Source organism: Loxodonta africana, chromosome 4, assembly GCF_030014295.1.
Source record: "Loxodonta africana isolate mLoxAfr1 chromosome 4, mLoxAfr1.hap2, whole genome shotgun sequence".
Taxonomy (NCBI): domain Eukaryota; kingdom Metazoa; phylum Chordata; class Mammalia; order Proboscidea; family Elephantidae; genus Loxodonta; species Loxodonta africana.
This window is the reverse complement of record NC_087345.1, coordinates 38,724,821-38,742,198: the sequence shown is the minus strand read 5'-3', so window position 1 is coordinate 38,742,198 and position 17,378 is coordinate 38,724,821.

Here is a 17,378-nt window from a genome sequence, read left to right as displayed (position 1 = left end):
AATTTATTTTCTTACCATTCTAGAGGCTAAAAGTCCAAATCAGGGTCTGGGCCATGGGAATCGCTTTCACGTCACTAACTCTAGGCATTCCTTGATTCCTTTGCTTATAGGCATTCCTCACGTGCCCTCTGACTTTCCCCTTGTGTACATGTATGTCTCTGTGTCTAATCAGCTCTTTTTATAAGTCAGAAGTATTTAAGTTTAAGATCCACCCTACATGGGTATAATCTAATTAAGATAACAAAGAAAATCCTGTTTCCAAACAGGATTACATCCACAGGTATAAGGGCTAGAATTCCAACACATATTTTGGGGGCACAATTCAATCCATAGCACCAGTCTGAATGACTCTAGTGATCTTATTCAGTGTGCCACGAACTACCATTGTAGGCCCTATTTTATAACCTTAAATTATAAAATGTAATACTTTCATCTAACAAGAAAAGAAAATATGTTACTAGTCAAAATTCACAAGTGTCCTGGAGGAGACCTGGACTAAAAGAAATCTATCACAGGCTAGGCTCCCCTACTTACTACATAGCTCTTAGCAGATTCCAGCTTTGGCCTTCTCATCTCTTTTTTTAACCTGGTACTATGGTAGCTTGCATGTTGCTGTGATGTTGGAAGCTATGCCATCAGTATTTCAAACACCAACTGACCCATGGTAGACAGGTTGCAGCTGAGCTTCCAGACTAAAATAGACTAGGAAGAAGGACCCAGTAATCAACTTCTAAAGAATTTGGCCAGGGAAAACCTTATGAATAGCAGCAGAACATTGTCTGATATAGTGTTGAAAGATGAGCCCCTCAGGTTGGGAGGCACTCAAAATAAGACTAGGGAAGAGTTGCCTCCTCAAAGTAGAGTCAACCTCAAACAAGTAGATAGAGTAAAGCTTTTGAGACCTTTGTTTGCTGATGTAGCACGACTCAAAACGAGAAGAAAACAACTGCAAATACCCATTAATAATCAGACTGTGGAATGTACAAAGTATGAATCTAGGAAAATTGGAAGTTGTCAAAAATGAAATGGAACACTTGAGGACTGATATCCTAGGCATTAGTGAGCTGAAATGAAATGGTATTGGCCATTTTGAATCAGACAATCATGTGGTCTACTATGCCAAGGATGACCAATTGAAGAGAAGTGGCATCACATTCATCATCAAAAAGAACATTCCAAGATCTATCCTGAAGTACAATGCTGTCAATGATAGGATAATGTCCTTATATCTAAAGAAGACCAATTAATATGACTACTATTCAAAATTATGCACCTACCACTAATGTAAAAGATGAAGAAATTGAAGATTTTACCAACTTCTGCAGTCTGAAATTGATCACACATGCTATCAAGATGCATTGATAATTACTGGTGACTGGAATGCAAATGTTGGAAACAAAAAAGAAGGATCAGTCTTTGGAAAATACGGTATTGCTGATAGAAATAGAGATCACAAGATAGAATTTCGCAAGACAAATGATATATTCATTTCAAATACCTTTTTCAACAACATGAATGGTGACTATACACACGCTCGATGGATGGAATACTCAGGAATCAAATGGGTTATATCTGTGGAAAGATATGATGGAGAAGTTCAATATCATCAGTCAGAACAAGGCCAGGGCCAACGGCAGAATAGCCTGTCAATTGTTCATATGCAAGTTGAAGTTGAAACTGAAGAATATTAAAACAAGTCCATGAGACACCTTGAGTATATTCCACCTGAATTTAGAGGTCATCTCAAGAATAGATGTGAGATTTGACACATTGAACACTAACAACCGAAGACCAGACAAGCTGTGGAACATCAATAATATCACACGGGAAGAAAGCAAAAGGTCATTAAAAAGACAGGAAAGAAAGAAAAGACCAAAAGAGATGTTAGAAGAGACTCTGAAACTTGCTCTTGAACGTAAAGTAGTTAAAGCATAGAAAAAATGATGAAGTAGAAGAGCTGAACAGAAGATTTCAAAGGACAGGTCGAGAAGACAAAGTAAAATATTATAATTAAATGAGCAAAGACCTGGAGTTAGAAAACCAAAAGGAAAGAACATGCTCGATATTTCTCGAACTGAAAGTACTGAAGAAAAAATTCAAGCCTGGAGTTGCAATATTTAAGGATTCCATGTGCAAAATATTAAGCTACATAAAAAACCAAAACCAAACCCAGTGCCGTCGAGTCGATTCCGACTCATAGCAACCCTATATAGGAAGCATCAAAAGAAGACAGAAGGAATACACAGAGTCACTGTACCAAACAGAATTGGCAAAGTTCAACCATTTCAGGAGATAACATATCTTCTAGAACCAATGATACTGAAGGAAACGGTCCAACCTGCACTGAAGTCATTGGCGAAAAACAAGGCTCTAGGAATTGATGGAATACCAATTGAGATGTTTCAACAAACAGATGCAATGCTGGAAGCACTCACTTGTCTATGCCAAGGTATTCAGAAGACAGCTACCTGGCCAACCCACTGCACGAGATCCATATTTGTGCCCATTCCAAAGAAAGATGATCCAATGGAATGTGGAAATTATCGAACAATAATTACACAGGCAAAACTGTGCTACAGGCAACTCAAAAATGGCCAGAAATTCAAGCCAAATTCAGAAGAGGATGTGGAATGAGGGATATTATTGCTGATGTCAGGTAGATCTTGGCTGAAGGCCGAGAATACCAGAAAAATGTTTACCTCTGTTTACCACACAGGCATTCAACAGTGTAGATCATAACAAATTACGGATAACATTGGGAAGAATGGGAATTCTAGAACACTTAACTGTACTCATGCAGAAGCTATACAAAGACCAAGAGGCAGTCGTGGAACAGAACAAGGGAATACTGCCTGGTTTAAAGTCAGGAAAGGTATGTTTCAGGGTTGTATCAATTCACCATACTTATTCAGTCTATATGTTGAGGAAATAATCCTAGAAGCCAAACTATATGAAGAAGTATGTTGTATCAGGATTAGAGGAAGGCTCATTAACAACTTGCAATTTGCAGATGACACAACCTTGCTTGCCGAAAGTGAAGACGACTTGAAGAACTTCCTGATGAAGATCCAAGACTACAGCCTTCAGTATGGATTACACCTCAACATAAAGAAAACAAAAATCCTCACAACTGGTCCAATAAGCCACATCATGATAAATGGAGACAAGATTGAAGTTGTCAAGGATTTCTTTTTATTTGGATCCACAATCAATGCTCATGGAAACAGCAGTCAAGAAATCAAATGACACATCGCATTGGATAAATCTGCTGCAAAAGACCTCTTTAAAGTGCTAAAAAGCAAAAGTATCACTTGGAGGACTAAACTGCACCTGACCCAAGCCATGGGATTTTCAATTGCCTCATATGCATGCAAAAGCTGGACAAGGAATAAAGGAGAATTGATGCCTTTGAATTATGGTGTTTGTGAAGAATATTGAATACACCATGGACTTCCAGGAGAATGAACGTCTTGGAAGAATGTCTTCCAAGAAGAATGTCTTGGAAGGATGGCAAAACTTTGTCTCACATACTTTGGACATATTTTCAGGAGGGACCAGTCCTTGGAAAAGGACATCTTACTTGGTAAAGATGAAGGTCTGCAAAAGACGAAGACCCTCAACTAGATGCATTGATACAATGGCTTCAATGATGGGCTCAAGCGTAGCAATGATTGTGTGGATGGCAGAGAACTGGGCAGTGTTTTGTTCTGTTGTACATATAGAGTCAGTAAGGGTCAGAACTGACTCGATGGCATCTAACAACAACAAATTTTTATCAACCAAGAAATTTAGAGGGATAACAGATTCAACTGACTTCTTTCCTTAAATTGAAAGTTGGTTTGTATATAATTTAAGTGAGAGGTTGTGTGAGAAGGGAAGAAGACATTAAGAATTTTATGTATTGTTTTAGAAGATTAGCAGTCTCGATTATTTTATCACTTACACATCTATTAAGGCCATATCAGTTACAGGCACATATGAAGAAGTAATTTGACTAGGACTTCTAGTACTGACTGTCAAGAACTATGAAAGATCTGAGATTTTACCCAACTTTCAAACTAATAAGTTATCCTGCCACAGTTTTATGGATGCTGGTAGAAGACATGACACTCCTGGGTCCAAGAGGAAGGACTTTATTACTCACAGCAATACCAGTATCTAGAAAGGCAACACTTTCTTGCACTGGTGCCCCAAGGCCCAATTCCCACAAGGTGACATGAAAGGGGCCAGATGACAACTGTGCATACAATGGGTAATGTGTTGAGCTGTGTCCCCCCAAAATGCGTGTTGTAAATTCTAACTTCTATGCCTGTAGTTATAATCGCATGTGGTAATGGTTTGTCTTTGTTATGTTAATGAGGCAGGATTAGTGCAGGGTGTGTCTTGAGTCAATCTCTTTTCAGATATAAAAGAGATTAAAGCAAGCAAGCCAGAAAGCAGAGACAGGGGAAGATAGATGCCAAGCCACATGGAAAACTCCAAGGAACCAGGACAGAGAAGCTGAAGAGACCAGGGCCTTCCTCCAGAGTCAACAAAGAAAGAGAGCCTTCCCCTACAGCTGGCACCCTGAATTCAGACTTCTAACCCCCTACCCTGTGAGAAAATAAATTTCCATTTGTTAAAGACACTAGATTAATAAGACTCAATGGGCTGCGTTACAGTAGAGAAACCTTGAACCAACCGTATACCAGTTGCCATTAAGTTGACTCCAACTCATGGCAACCCCATATGTGTCAGAGTAGAATTGTGCTCTGTAGGATTGTCAATGGATGATTTTTCTAAAGTAGATTCCCAGGCCTTTTATTCCAAGGCACCTCTGGGTAAACCCAAACCACCAACCTTTCAATTAGCAGCCAACCATGTTAACCATTTGCACTATCCAGGGATTCACCCTGAATTTAGGTAATCTGGATCTTTTATAACGGACAGCAAGCAAATGTGACCCTTCACACCAGGAAATATTTCCTCTATCTTCCAAGGCTGCTCAGTATACAAACATTCCTGAAAAGAGTCTAGAATAAAGACAATCAGTGCCTCTGCTCGCAAGACATGTAGAAGTGTGAGAGATCCATGGAAAATTATCTCTCTACTCTGACTCTCCTGCTTGTTGGAAGAGTATCAGTTTTAAAGACTGTATCTTGCTCAGAGCCATAGACTTTTATAAATATTTTAAGGCCAAAAAATTATACGCCAGGATCTTGGAATATCCGTTTCAGCAAAAAGTCAGTTGTGCCACTAGCTTGTCATATTTTCCACAGATCCTAATACACCAATATAGATTCTAGTGATAAAATCTCCACACAGTATAAAATGCAATGTGGAAACTGACTTACAGCATCTATCAGAGTGACCCCAAAATTAACATGCTGTAAAAGTACAATAAGGAGCCCTGGTGGTACAGTGGTTAAAGTGCTTGGCTGCTAACCAAAAGGTCAGCCATTTGAACCCACCAGCCATTCTGCAGTAGAAAGATGTGGCAGTTTGCTTCTGTAAAGATTACAGCCTTTGCAACTCCAAGGAACAGTTCTACTCTGTCCTATAGGGTCACTGTAAATCAGAATGAACTTGATAGCAACGGGTTTGTTTTTTTGGTTTTTTTTTTTTTTTTTTTGGAATGTGGGCATTTATACTAAGAAGATTATTGAATACAATACTCTAGAACAAAATGATCTCAGTAAACATCTATGAGGCTATTTTTAAGGTCTGGATCTTGAAGTCTAGATTGGACAATACTGAATCCCCATTTGCTTATTTGTTAGCTTTTGCAATAGATAAATTGAAAGAAAAATAGGTTTCCCTTTTAGGACCAGTAGCCAAAAATTTTTACTTATAAGCTGTATTTCACCATCTCACCTGCTTTTTGATGGGGAATTAGACTTGCATTTTGCAGTCATTACACACAATACTTTTGAAATAAAAGCCCTATAAACATGTTCTTCTATCATGGGCCAAAATTATGAGATTGTATACCTGTTTCTTCAGTTGAATAAAATAATGATTAATCTTAATTCCATTCAAATCAAGCTAAATTTTGTACATAGCACATGCATGTTAAAGTGGAATGGAATAGGATCGGGAAAATATGCATTAATATATTAAGGTATATCAATCAGTCCCATTGATACTGTCTACGATTTACCACACTCAGCACCGCCAAAGTGCTTAGTGCATGCTGCTTTTGTTAGGTGCTGTCCAATAGTTTCCAACTCACAGCAACTCTATGGACAACAGAATGAAACACTGCCCGATCCTGCACCATCCTCATGATCATTGTTATGCTTGAACCCATTCTTGTAGCCACTGTGTCAATACATCTCATCCAGGGTCTTCCTCTTTTCCCCTGACCCTCTACATTACCAAGCATGATGTCCTTCAGGGACTGGTCCTTCGTGATAACATGTCCAAAGTAGGTGAGACATAGTCTCGCCATCCTTGCTTCTAAGGAGCATTCTGGTTGTACTTGTTCCAAGACAGATTTGTGAGTTCTTCTGGCAGTCCATGGTACGTTCAATATTCTTTGCCAACACCATGATTCAAAGGTGTCAATTCTTCTTTGGTCTTCCTTATTCATCATCCAACTTTAGCATGCATATGAAAGTGACTGAAAATGCCATGGCTTGGGTCAGGCACACCTTAGTTTTCATGGTGACATCTTTGCTTTTTAACACTTCAAAGAGGTCTTTTGCAGCAGATTTGCTCAATGCAATGTGTCTTTTGATTTCTTGACTGCTGCTCCCATGGCTGTTGATTGTGGATCCAAGTAAAATGAAATCCTTGACAACTTCAATCTCTTCTCCATTTATCAGAATGTTGCTTATTGGTGCAGTTGTGAGGATTTTTGTTTTCTTTATGTTAGCACATAGTAGATGCCAAATAGTTGTTGCCAGAATAAATGAAAAAATGAGTTAATGTATAAATGAATAAGCACATTTCTCTGTCATTGCTCATTCCATTCTTTCCCAAGGAATACTGTTTTCTTTTCCTCTAATCCATCAATATTGATCTCACTCATATAACTCCACTAGTAACCATTCCTTCTTCTCAATGGCTCATCTGGTCCTGAAACTGCACAGAATCACCTTTCCATCATTAAAAGCTAGTATAATGAGATTCAGAGATACATTCAAGAAAATGCCATTTAAGTATTGCTTTATTTCCTGTGATTTTTTTTTTAATACCCAGGTTATGAAAATTAAAACAACTAATAAAGCTTAACCTCCACCCGTCTGTCAGTTTGTTGTATAGTGGGGGGAGGGGGGAAGGGGCTTGCATGTTATGGATGACATTATGACAAATGGGAATTCCAGAACACTTAACTGTGCTTCTGAAGAACATGTACATAGATCAAAAGACAGTCGCTCAACTAGAACAAGGGACTACTGTATGGTTTAAAGTCAGGAAGGATGCGCATCAGAGTTGTATCCTTTCACCATACTTGTTCGATCTGTGTACTGGGAAAATAATCCAAGAAGCTGGACTATATGAAGAAGACCGTAGCATCAGGATTGGAGGAAGACTCATTAACAACCTGACATATGCAGATGACACAACCTTGCTTGCTGAAAGTGAAGATGACTTGAAGCACTTCCTGATGACGATCCAAGACCACAGCTTTCAGTATGGATTATACCTCAACAGAAAGAGAACAAAAATCCTCACAAATGGACCAATAAGCAACATCATGCTAAACAGAGAAAAGATTCAAGTTGTCAAGGATTTTGTTTTACTTGGATCCACAATCAACAGCCATGGAAGCAGCAGTCAAGAAATCAAAAGACACATTGCATTGGACAAATCTGCTGCAAAACACTTCTTTAAAGTCCTGAAAAGCAAAGATGTCACTCTGAAGACTAAGGGCCACCGACCCAAGTCATGGTGTTTTCAATCACCTCATATTTATGCTAAAGCTGGATGATGAATAAGGAAGACCAAAGAAGAATTAACACCTTTGAAATGCGGTGTTGGTGAAGCATATTGAATATACCATGGACTGCCAGAAGAATGAACAAATCTGTCCTGGAAAAAGTACAACCAGAACGCTCCTTAGAAACAAAGATGGCAAGACTACATCTCCCATGCTTTGGACATGTTATCAGGAGTCCCTGGAGAAGGGCATCATGCTTGGTAAATTAGAGGGTCAGCGAAAAAGCAGAAGACACTCAATGAGATAGACTGACACAGTGGCTGTAACAATGGGCTCAAGCACAGCAACGTTTGTGAGAATGGCACAGGGTCAGGCAGTGTTTTGTTCTGTTGTACATAGCGTCACTATGAGTCGGAATCGACTGGATGGCACCTAACAAGAATAACAACAGTAAAGCTCTAAGACAAATTATTCTTTTGCCCACATCCATGGGTTTACGGTTTAACTCTACACCAAACATTTTCATTCTTTCCCTCATATTCTTTGAATGTTGCTTTACCTAACTTTTCTATTTCCCCGTGTAATCCCACATCCCAGTTCCATGCACCATTCCCCAAATAAAGCAATGGCAAAAGTTAGCTATTTCAAAATGATGATATATTGACTTTCTCTCAAATTCATTTTACCCAACTCTGAACACCCCAACCCTGGCCAAAAGACAGGGGAGAATGCAGTGTGATTGAGAATTGCATCTCATATATTGTTTTTATAACATTTGTGTAGCAGAGTGCTATCTATCTGTGTTTCTGTGATTTTGGAAACATAGCCTTAGGAAGTGTCTAATACGATTATGTCCCCTAATTTCAACAAGGTTGACTTTGGCAAATAGCTAGAAATAAACGCCAGATATGACTGAAAGCCAATTTTTGCTGTTTTAAAAAATGTAACGTCCAATCGCTGGACCAAAAGCAAAGAAGTTTCCGGGATAAACTGAATGCTTCGAAGGTCAGCAGAGCAAGGGTGGGAGTTTGGGGACTATGGCTTAAGGGGACTTCTAAGTCAACTGGCATAATAAACTCTATTATGATAACATTCTGCATCCCACTTAGAAGTGTGGCGTCTGGGGTCTTAAATGCTAACAAGCAGCCATCTAAGATGCATCAATTGGTCTCAACCCACCTGAATCAAAGGAGAATGAAGAACACCAAGGTCACACGATAACTATGAGCCCAAGAGACAGAAAGGGCCACATGAACTAGAGACTTACATCATCCTGAGATCAGAAGAACTAGATGGTGCCCGGCCACAACCAATGACTGCCCTGGCAGGGAACACAACAGAGAACCCCTGAGGGAGCAGGAGAACAGTGGGATGCAGACCCCAAATTCTCATAAAAAGACCAGACTTAATGGTCTGACTGAGACTAGAAGAATCCCGGCGGTCATGGTCCCCAAACCTTCTGTTGGCCCAGGACAGGAACCATTCCCGAAGACTACTCATCAGACATGGAAGGGACTGGACAATGGGCTGGAGAGAGATGGTGTTCAAGAGTGAGCTACTTGTATCAGGTGGACACTTGAGACTGTGTTGGCATCTCCTGTCTGGAGGGGAGATGGGAGGGTAGAGAGGGTTAGAAACTGGCAAAAGGGTCACAAAAGGAGAGACTGGAAGAAGGGAGTGGGCTGACTCATTAGGGGGAGAGTAAATGGGAGTATGTAGTAAGCTTACATGTGACAGATTGACTTGATTTGTAAACTTTCACTTAAAGCACAATAAAAATTATTAAAAAAAAATGTAACGTCCAATCAAATCAGAGGTTAGCTTCAAAAGAAATGTCATTCTTTGAATCTCAATAGAAACCACTAATATATACCCCCTGGAAAACAATTAACAAGAGCTAGGCTCTAAAGAAATTAAAGAATCTGTAGAAAATACAATGATGCACCTGGAAATAGTTTTCAGTCTCTCCTTTGTGTGAAATTCAATTACATGGGAAGCAAACAAGCGGAGCAAACAATGACAATGAAGCGTGGGATTTTTTTTTCAATTACTATAAACTGCACTCTCTAAAACAAAAAGTCCATTTATGCAGCAATAGTATCTAATGATGTGCATTGTTCTCCTGTCAGGCTATTTCTGATTTATAAAATGCTTTCTTTTGCCACCTCACACTACTAAACCCAGTTGTTAACTCCTTTATAACAAGAAATTCTCTCTCCCCATAAATGCAAACTAAATAATAATCTTCCTCTTCTCTTGATCTTTCTGTTAAAAATATTAAGAATTTTGACAATACTGAATCATGACTATTCTGAGCCATGAGTGTTCTAAACAGCAAAAATGAAAAGTATGAAATCTCATTTAACTTCACCGCTACAATTATATTGTCTTATAATAAGGAAACAAAGTATTATAATATCTATATATACCTACCAGATGAATCTTCTAAAAAAATCTTAAATACCAAATATTCTTTTTTGTATTCTTTTGAATGACAGTCTTCTCTTATATTTAAAATGTGATTCAAAACTATAAAAATTTTGCTCCAAAAGACAAAAAACTGTTTTAACACATCTGTGTGTAATACACATACAGGAGAATGATACCAAGAGGGGTTGTCTAAATTTAGAAGGAAAATAAGTGCATATATAACTTCATACTACCAAAATTTGGGATGATTTCTGTATCAAATAATAGCAAGTATATTATAACCTTGCCCTTGCCTCCTTTTTTCTTTATTATCATACGTTTGATGTTTTGCTTTACAGTCATGATCCCTGTCTTAGTCATCTAGTGCTGCTATAACAGAAATACTACAAATGGGTGGCTTTAACAAACAGAAATGTATATTCTCATAGTCTACCCACTGCTGTTAAGTTGATTCTGACTTAAAGTGACCCTATGGGACAGAGTAAACTGCCCCATCAAGTTTCCAAGGCTGTAATCTTTATGGAAGTAGCCTGCCACATCTTTCTCCTGAGGAGCAGCTGATGGGTTCAAACCGCCCACCTTTCAATTAGCAGATGAGTGCTTAACCACTGCACCACCAGGGCTCCTTATCTCACAGTTTAGGAGGCTAGAAGTCCACATTCAGCATATCATCTCTAGGGGAAGGCTTTCTCTCTGTGCTGGCTCTGGAGGAAGGTCCTTGTCTCTTCAGCTTCTCTTTCCTGGTTTCTTAGAGATCTCCATGTGGCTTGGCATCTATCCTCCCCTGTCTCTGCTTTCTGGTTTGCTTGCTATAATCTCTTTTATATCTGAAAAGAGATTTACTCAAGACATACCCTACACTAATCTTCCCTCACTAACGTAAAAAAGATAGCCCATTCCCAAATAAGATTATAACCACAGGCATAGAGGTTAGGATTTACAATATATGTCATATTTTGGCGGGAAACAAATCAATCCAGAACAGTCTATGACAAAAATATGAAAGGCATCCAGGAATTCTATTGAGCCTTTGTTTTCTCCAGGTAGAGTTGGAAGTTGATGCCATCATCAGAGTTGTTGTTAGTTGCCATCAAGTTGATTCCAATTCATGGCAACTCAATGTGTACAGAGTAGAACTGCTCCATAAGGTTTTCAAGGCTTTGACCTTTTGAAAGCAGTTTGCCAGGTTTATATTTTGAGGTGCCTCTAGGTTGGTTTGAACCATCAATCATTCAGCTAGTAGCTGAATGCTTAAGCATTTGTGCCACCCAGGTAGGAGGTGCAAGATAAGTATAATAAATGCTCATGTCACTGCTGAAATAGATGCTTTCTGCATAACTGAACTTGTACTACAAAAAAAATTAAATTTGAGACAGTGTTATACATTGAACTATGGTCCCCAGAGAATTGATGCTTTCAAATTGTGGTGTTGGTGAAGAATATTGTATATGCCATGGACTGCCAAAAGAATGAACAAATCTGTCTTAGAAGAAATACAACCAGAATGCTCCTTAGAAGCAAGGATGGCAAGGCTGCGTCTTATATACTTTGCACATGCTGTGAGGAGGGATAAGTTCCTAGAGAAGGACATCATGCCTGGTAAAGTACAGGGTCAGTGGAAAAGAGGAAGACCCTTAACAGGATGGATTGACACAGTGGCTGCTTCAATGGGCTCAAGCATAACAACGATTGTAAGCATGGCACAAGACCAGGCAGTGTTTCATCCTGTGGTACATAGGGTCACTATGAGTTGGAGCCTACTTGACGGCACCTAACAACAACAATGACAATGTTCCCCCAAAATATGTATTGAAATCCTGGCCTCTATATCTGTCAATATGACCCTGTTTGGAAATAGGGTTTTCTTTGTTATGTTAATTAGGTCAGACCCGAGTAGGGTAGATTCTAAATCTAATCACTTCTGAGTTACACAAAGATCAGAATGGACTGAGACACACATACATGGAGGAAGACAGATATCATAAGCATTGGCTACAAGCCAAGGAATGAATGCCCAAGGCTACCATCAAGGAAGAAATTGACAGGGTCAAAGACCTTGATTTGGGCTTCTAACCTCCTGAACTGTAAGAAAATAAGTTTCTTGTCTTCAGTGCCACTTACTTGTGGTATTTCTGATACAGCAGCACTAGGTAACTAAGGTTGTAAATGATACTTGAGCGAAGTAATCTCCCTAGGTGTTGATCCTAAAGAGAAGAGTATTGCCGGGTTACCTTGGTGGATTTCCTCACACCTATTATCCTTCTGGATCCCTGGTGGTACAGGGGTTAAGAGATCACCTGCTAACAAAAAGTCAGCAGTTCAAATCCACCAGCCGCTCCTTGGAAACCGTATGGGGCAGTTCTACTCTGTACTACAGTGTTGCTTTGAGCTGGAATCAACTTGAAGGCAACTTTTTTTTTTTAATGCTTCTAAGGAGACCTGGGACCTGGTGGCGCAGTAATTAAGAGCTTGGCTGCTAACCAAAACGTCAGCAATTTGAATCCATCAGCCACTCCTTGGAAACCCTATGGGGCAGTTCTACTTTGTCCTATAGGGTCACTATGTGTCAGAAATCGACTTGACAAACAAATTGGTTTGTTTCAGATAAGTAGCCCTGGTGGCACAATGGTTAAGCACTCAGCTGCTAACCAACAGTTCATCGGCTCAAACCCACAAGCCACTCTGCAAGAGAAAGATCAAGTAATCTGCTTCCATAAAAATTACAGCCTTGAAAACCCAATGAGGCAGTTCTATTCTGTCCTATAGGGTCACTATGAGTCGAAATCAACTCAATAACAAAGGGTTATTACCCTTCTGCAAGATCTTTGATCTTCAGACCATTCTGAACACTTAATTAATCTATAAACTGCTACCATAAGAAAGGTTCCTTTCTCTTTTGGTACTCTATGACCTGGGGCAAAATTGTTTTTAATGTCCTCCCACCTTCCTTTTAACTGAATCTTCTCCCTCCCAACTCTCCAGGCCTTTTATTCACTCTTCCTTAAGCTCACTATCCAAACCTATATCATTTGGACTAATCACGGTACATAAATCTCCTACAGATTTAATTTTTTTTTTAATGTATAGGGTGTTTGTAATATAGTGTAATGAGTTGTCTAAATTTATGAGAGGTGAGAATCAAGATCAGTACAAAGCTGGTTCCTATGACGTAGAGGTCAGGTATATCTTCACATTCTCAATTCTCCATTATTTCTGAAACCAGCCACTCTGCCCACTGTACTTTCTACTTCTCTGCAGGGTTTGATAATTTGTTGCAACCACCACACAGAACTCACAGGCCATATTCAGTTACCTGGTTTGTTAGGAAGCAACAGGCTACTACTCAAGATCAGGATCAACTTAGTAGTAACAACTCGGGATCAGCATCAGGAAGCATAGAGGCAAGGTCTAGAAGGGTTCCTGAAGTGGAGAGCACATCTTTCCCTTCTTCAGTACAGGAGAGCTTCCAACCTGGACAGCCCTCAGAGCAAAAAGGCTCATAAAGCAGATAAGGTCTCCCTGGAACAGCTCTAAGATTGTTCTCAGCCAGCACCACTGCCCTCCTCCAATGATCAGCAGGAGCTTCCTTGTTTGCCAGCCACCTTCTCTGATGTGCAGCTACCTTCTATGCTAGGCAGGTGCCCAGATTCTGCTCCTCTGCTGTGCAGGCCTCTCCATTGTTGGCCTCTCCACTGTCAGATTCTCCACCATTTGGCTCTCTGCCATTAACTGGCCCAGCTCATAGCCAGTGTAGCAGCCCACTCAGCTCTCTCAGCTGATGCTCTCCTAGCAGCAGCTCCCCACCATCAGGCCTCTATGCTGTCGAGCCTTCTACCATAAGGAGCTCTGCTGTCAAGCTGTTCACCATTGGCCTCTCTGCCACTAACTGGCGCAGCTCATAGCCAGTGTAGCAGCTCACTCAGCTCTCTCAGCTGCTGATCCCCTAGAAACCGCTCTTCACCATCTGGCCTCTCTGCTGTCAGGCTTCTCTGCCATCAGGCCTCTCTGCCCTAAGGTACCTTGCCATTAGGCTATCTGCTGTCAGCCTCTCTGCTGTTGGCCTGTCTGCCACTAACTGGCACAGCTCACAGTCAATGTAGCAGCTTCAGGACCTCTCTGCTTCCATGTGGCTCTGCTTCTCTGCCTTCCCAGGTCTTAATCGGCAGCTCTCTCAGCTGCAGTTTTTTTGTTTGTTTTTTTTTTTAACCAGGCCTGAGAGGGGTCTTTGTGTCCCAAAGGACACACTCCCACCCGGCTCGTGTCAACCAGGAGACCTCCAAAACCTCTGCATTTCTCCCATTTATACATCCCTATCCTCATTAGTTACAAAGTAGGATGTTCCTTACCAGACAAGAATTCAACCAATTGTCAATTACCCATGAGATGTCAATTAACTCAAGTCTTGTACAAAAGTAACATTTTCTGTAGGCAAACACCAGCTTCTTCCCTGGACAAATTAACTACCCTCTGGGGTAGAAAGCAACCTGGGATGTCCCTCAAGTTCTTTTCCAAAGAACTAGGGCAAAGAAAACAACTGCTGAGGGCTTAGGGGGAAAACCTCCCAAGCTGTTCCTCCAAAGAACCAAGGCAAAAAGCAACATAAAAGAAACTCATTGTGTAAAAAGACCAGACTTAATAGTCTGATTGAGACTAGGAGGACCCCGTTGGTCATGGTCCCCAGAACTTCTGTTAGCTCAGGAGAGGAACCATTCCCAAAGCCAACTCTTCAGACAGGGATTGGACTGGACAATGGGATAGTAAAAGATGCTGGTGAAGAATGAGCTTCTTGGATCAAGTAGCCACTTAAGACTATGTTGGCATCTCCTAACTGGAGGGTAGATGAGAGGGCAGAGGGGGTTAGAAGCTGGTGGAATGGACACGAAAAGAGAGAGTGGAGGTAAGGAGTGGGCTGTCTCATTAGGGGGAGAGCAATTAGGAGTATATAGCAAGGTGTATATAAATTTTTGTATGAGACACTGACTCGATTTGTAAACTTCCACTTAAAGCACAATAAAAATTAAAAAAAAGAAAAACACTCATTGCAGCATAGTGTTCATGCTTTTTGTGTGTGTGTTTTTCTTAAATTATATTGTGGTGAAAACATACATAACAAAGCATACAGCATCTCAATTTCTGCATGTATGATTCAGTGACATTGATTACATTCTTCAAGTTGTACAACCATTCTCGCTATTCTTTTCCAAGTCATTCCCCCACCATGAACATAAATTCAATGCCACCTAAGCAAAAACTCCCTTTTCTGCCTTCCTCCCACTTCTGGTAACCACTAATATTTTTTTCTATATATGCTTGTTTCATATAAGTGAGGCCATACAATATTTGTCCTTTTGTGATTGACTTGTTTCACTTAGCACAATGTTTTCACGGTTCACTCATACAGTGGCATGCATCAAGACTTCATTTCTCTTTATGGTTGAACAGTATTCCATTGTGTGTATGTACCACATTTTGTTTATCCATTTATGTTGATGAACATTTCAGTTGTTTCTACCTTTTGGCTATTGCAAAAAGTACTGCACTGAACATTGGCGTGATTTAATTCTTTAAATAGGGAGCAATCCCTTAAACTAAAAGAAACTTAAATCTCAGTGACAAGCTGGTGATAACATTTGAAGCTATTCTGCCCGATTCAAAACAGACTCCACCATGCATTTTTCTCCCATGCCTAAGAATCATCAGACGTATTTGCGAAAGCTTTCAAATTCCACCTATATGCACCTGAGATGATGGTGGTACAACTGGGTAACAGTCGTCACCACCCACAGTCCTCTTTATGGAGATGATGCAGTATAGCAAAAAGAGCACTGGGCTTTGGAGCGTGACAAACCTTGCATCCAATCTATTTGCTAATATCGAGTCTTGGGCTAGTGGCTTTATATCTCTCTGGGCTTCAGGGATCCTTATCTGTAAAGTAGGGGAAATAATACCAGCCTCAAGCATTGTGTAAAGATTAGATAACATATATATAGAGATCCAAGCAGGGTACATAGCATGTGGCCAGTCCTTGAAAATATGGCCTTCTACCTTTCACATCGTCAAAAATGAAATGGAACTCATAAACATTGATATCCTAAGCATTAGTGAGCTGAAATGGACTGGTGTTGGCCATTTTGAATCAGACAATCATATGGTCTACTATGCTGGGAATGACAACTTGAAGAGCAATGGTGTTTCATTCATCGTCAAAAAGAACGTTTCAACATTTCATAACATGGAGGAACCTGGAAGGCATTATGCTGAGCAAAATTAGTCAGAGGCAAAAGGACAAATATTTTATAAGACCGCTATTATAAGATCTTGAGAAATTGTATAAACTGAGAAGAACACATACTTTTGTGGTTACGAGGGGGGGAGGGAGGGAGGGTGGGAGAGGGTTTTTTACACAAGTTAGTAGATAAGAACTACTTTAGGTGAAGGGAAGGACAATACTCAATACACAGAAGGTCAGCTAAAATGGACTGGACCAAAAGCAAAGAAGTTTCTGGGATAAACTGAATGCTTCAAAGGTCAGCGAAGCAAGGGCGGGGGTTTGGGGACTATGGCTTAAGGGGACCTCTAAGTCAATTGGCAAAATAATTCTATTATGAAAACATTCTGCATCCTACTTTGAAATGTGGCATCTGGGGTCTTAAATGCTAACAAGCGGCCATCTGAGATGCATCAATTGGTCTCAACCCACCTGGATCAAAGGAGAATGAAGAACACCAAGGTCACACAACAACTATGAGCCCAAGAGACAGAAAGGGCCACATGAACTAGAGACTTACATCATCCTGAGATCAGAAGAACTAGATGGTGTCCAGCCACAACTGATGACTGCCCTGGCAGGGAACACAACAGAGAAGCCCTGAGGGAGCAGGAGATCAGTGGGATGCAGACTCCAAATTCTCATAAAAAGACCAGACTTACTGGTCTGACTGAGACTAGAGGAATCCCGGCGGTCATGGTCCCCAAACCTTCTGTTGGCCCAGGACAGGAACCATTCCCGAAGACAACTCATCAGACATGGAAGGGACTGGACAATGTGTTGGAGAGAGATGTTGATGAAGAGTGAGCTACTTGT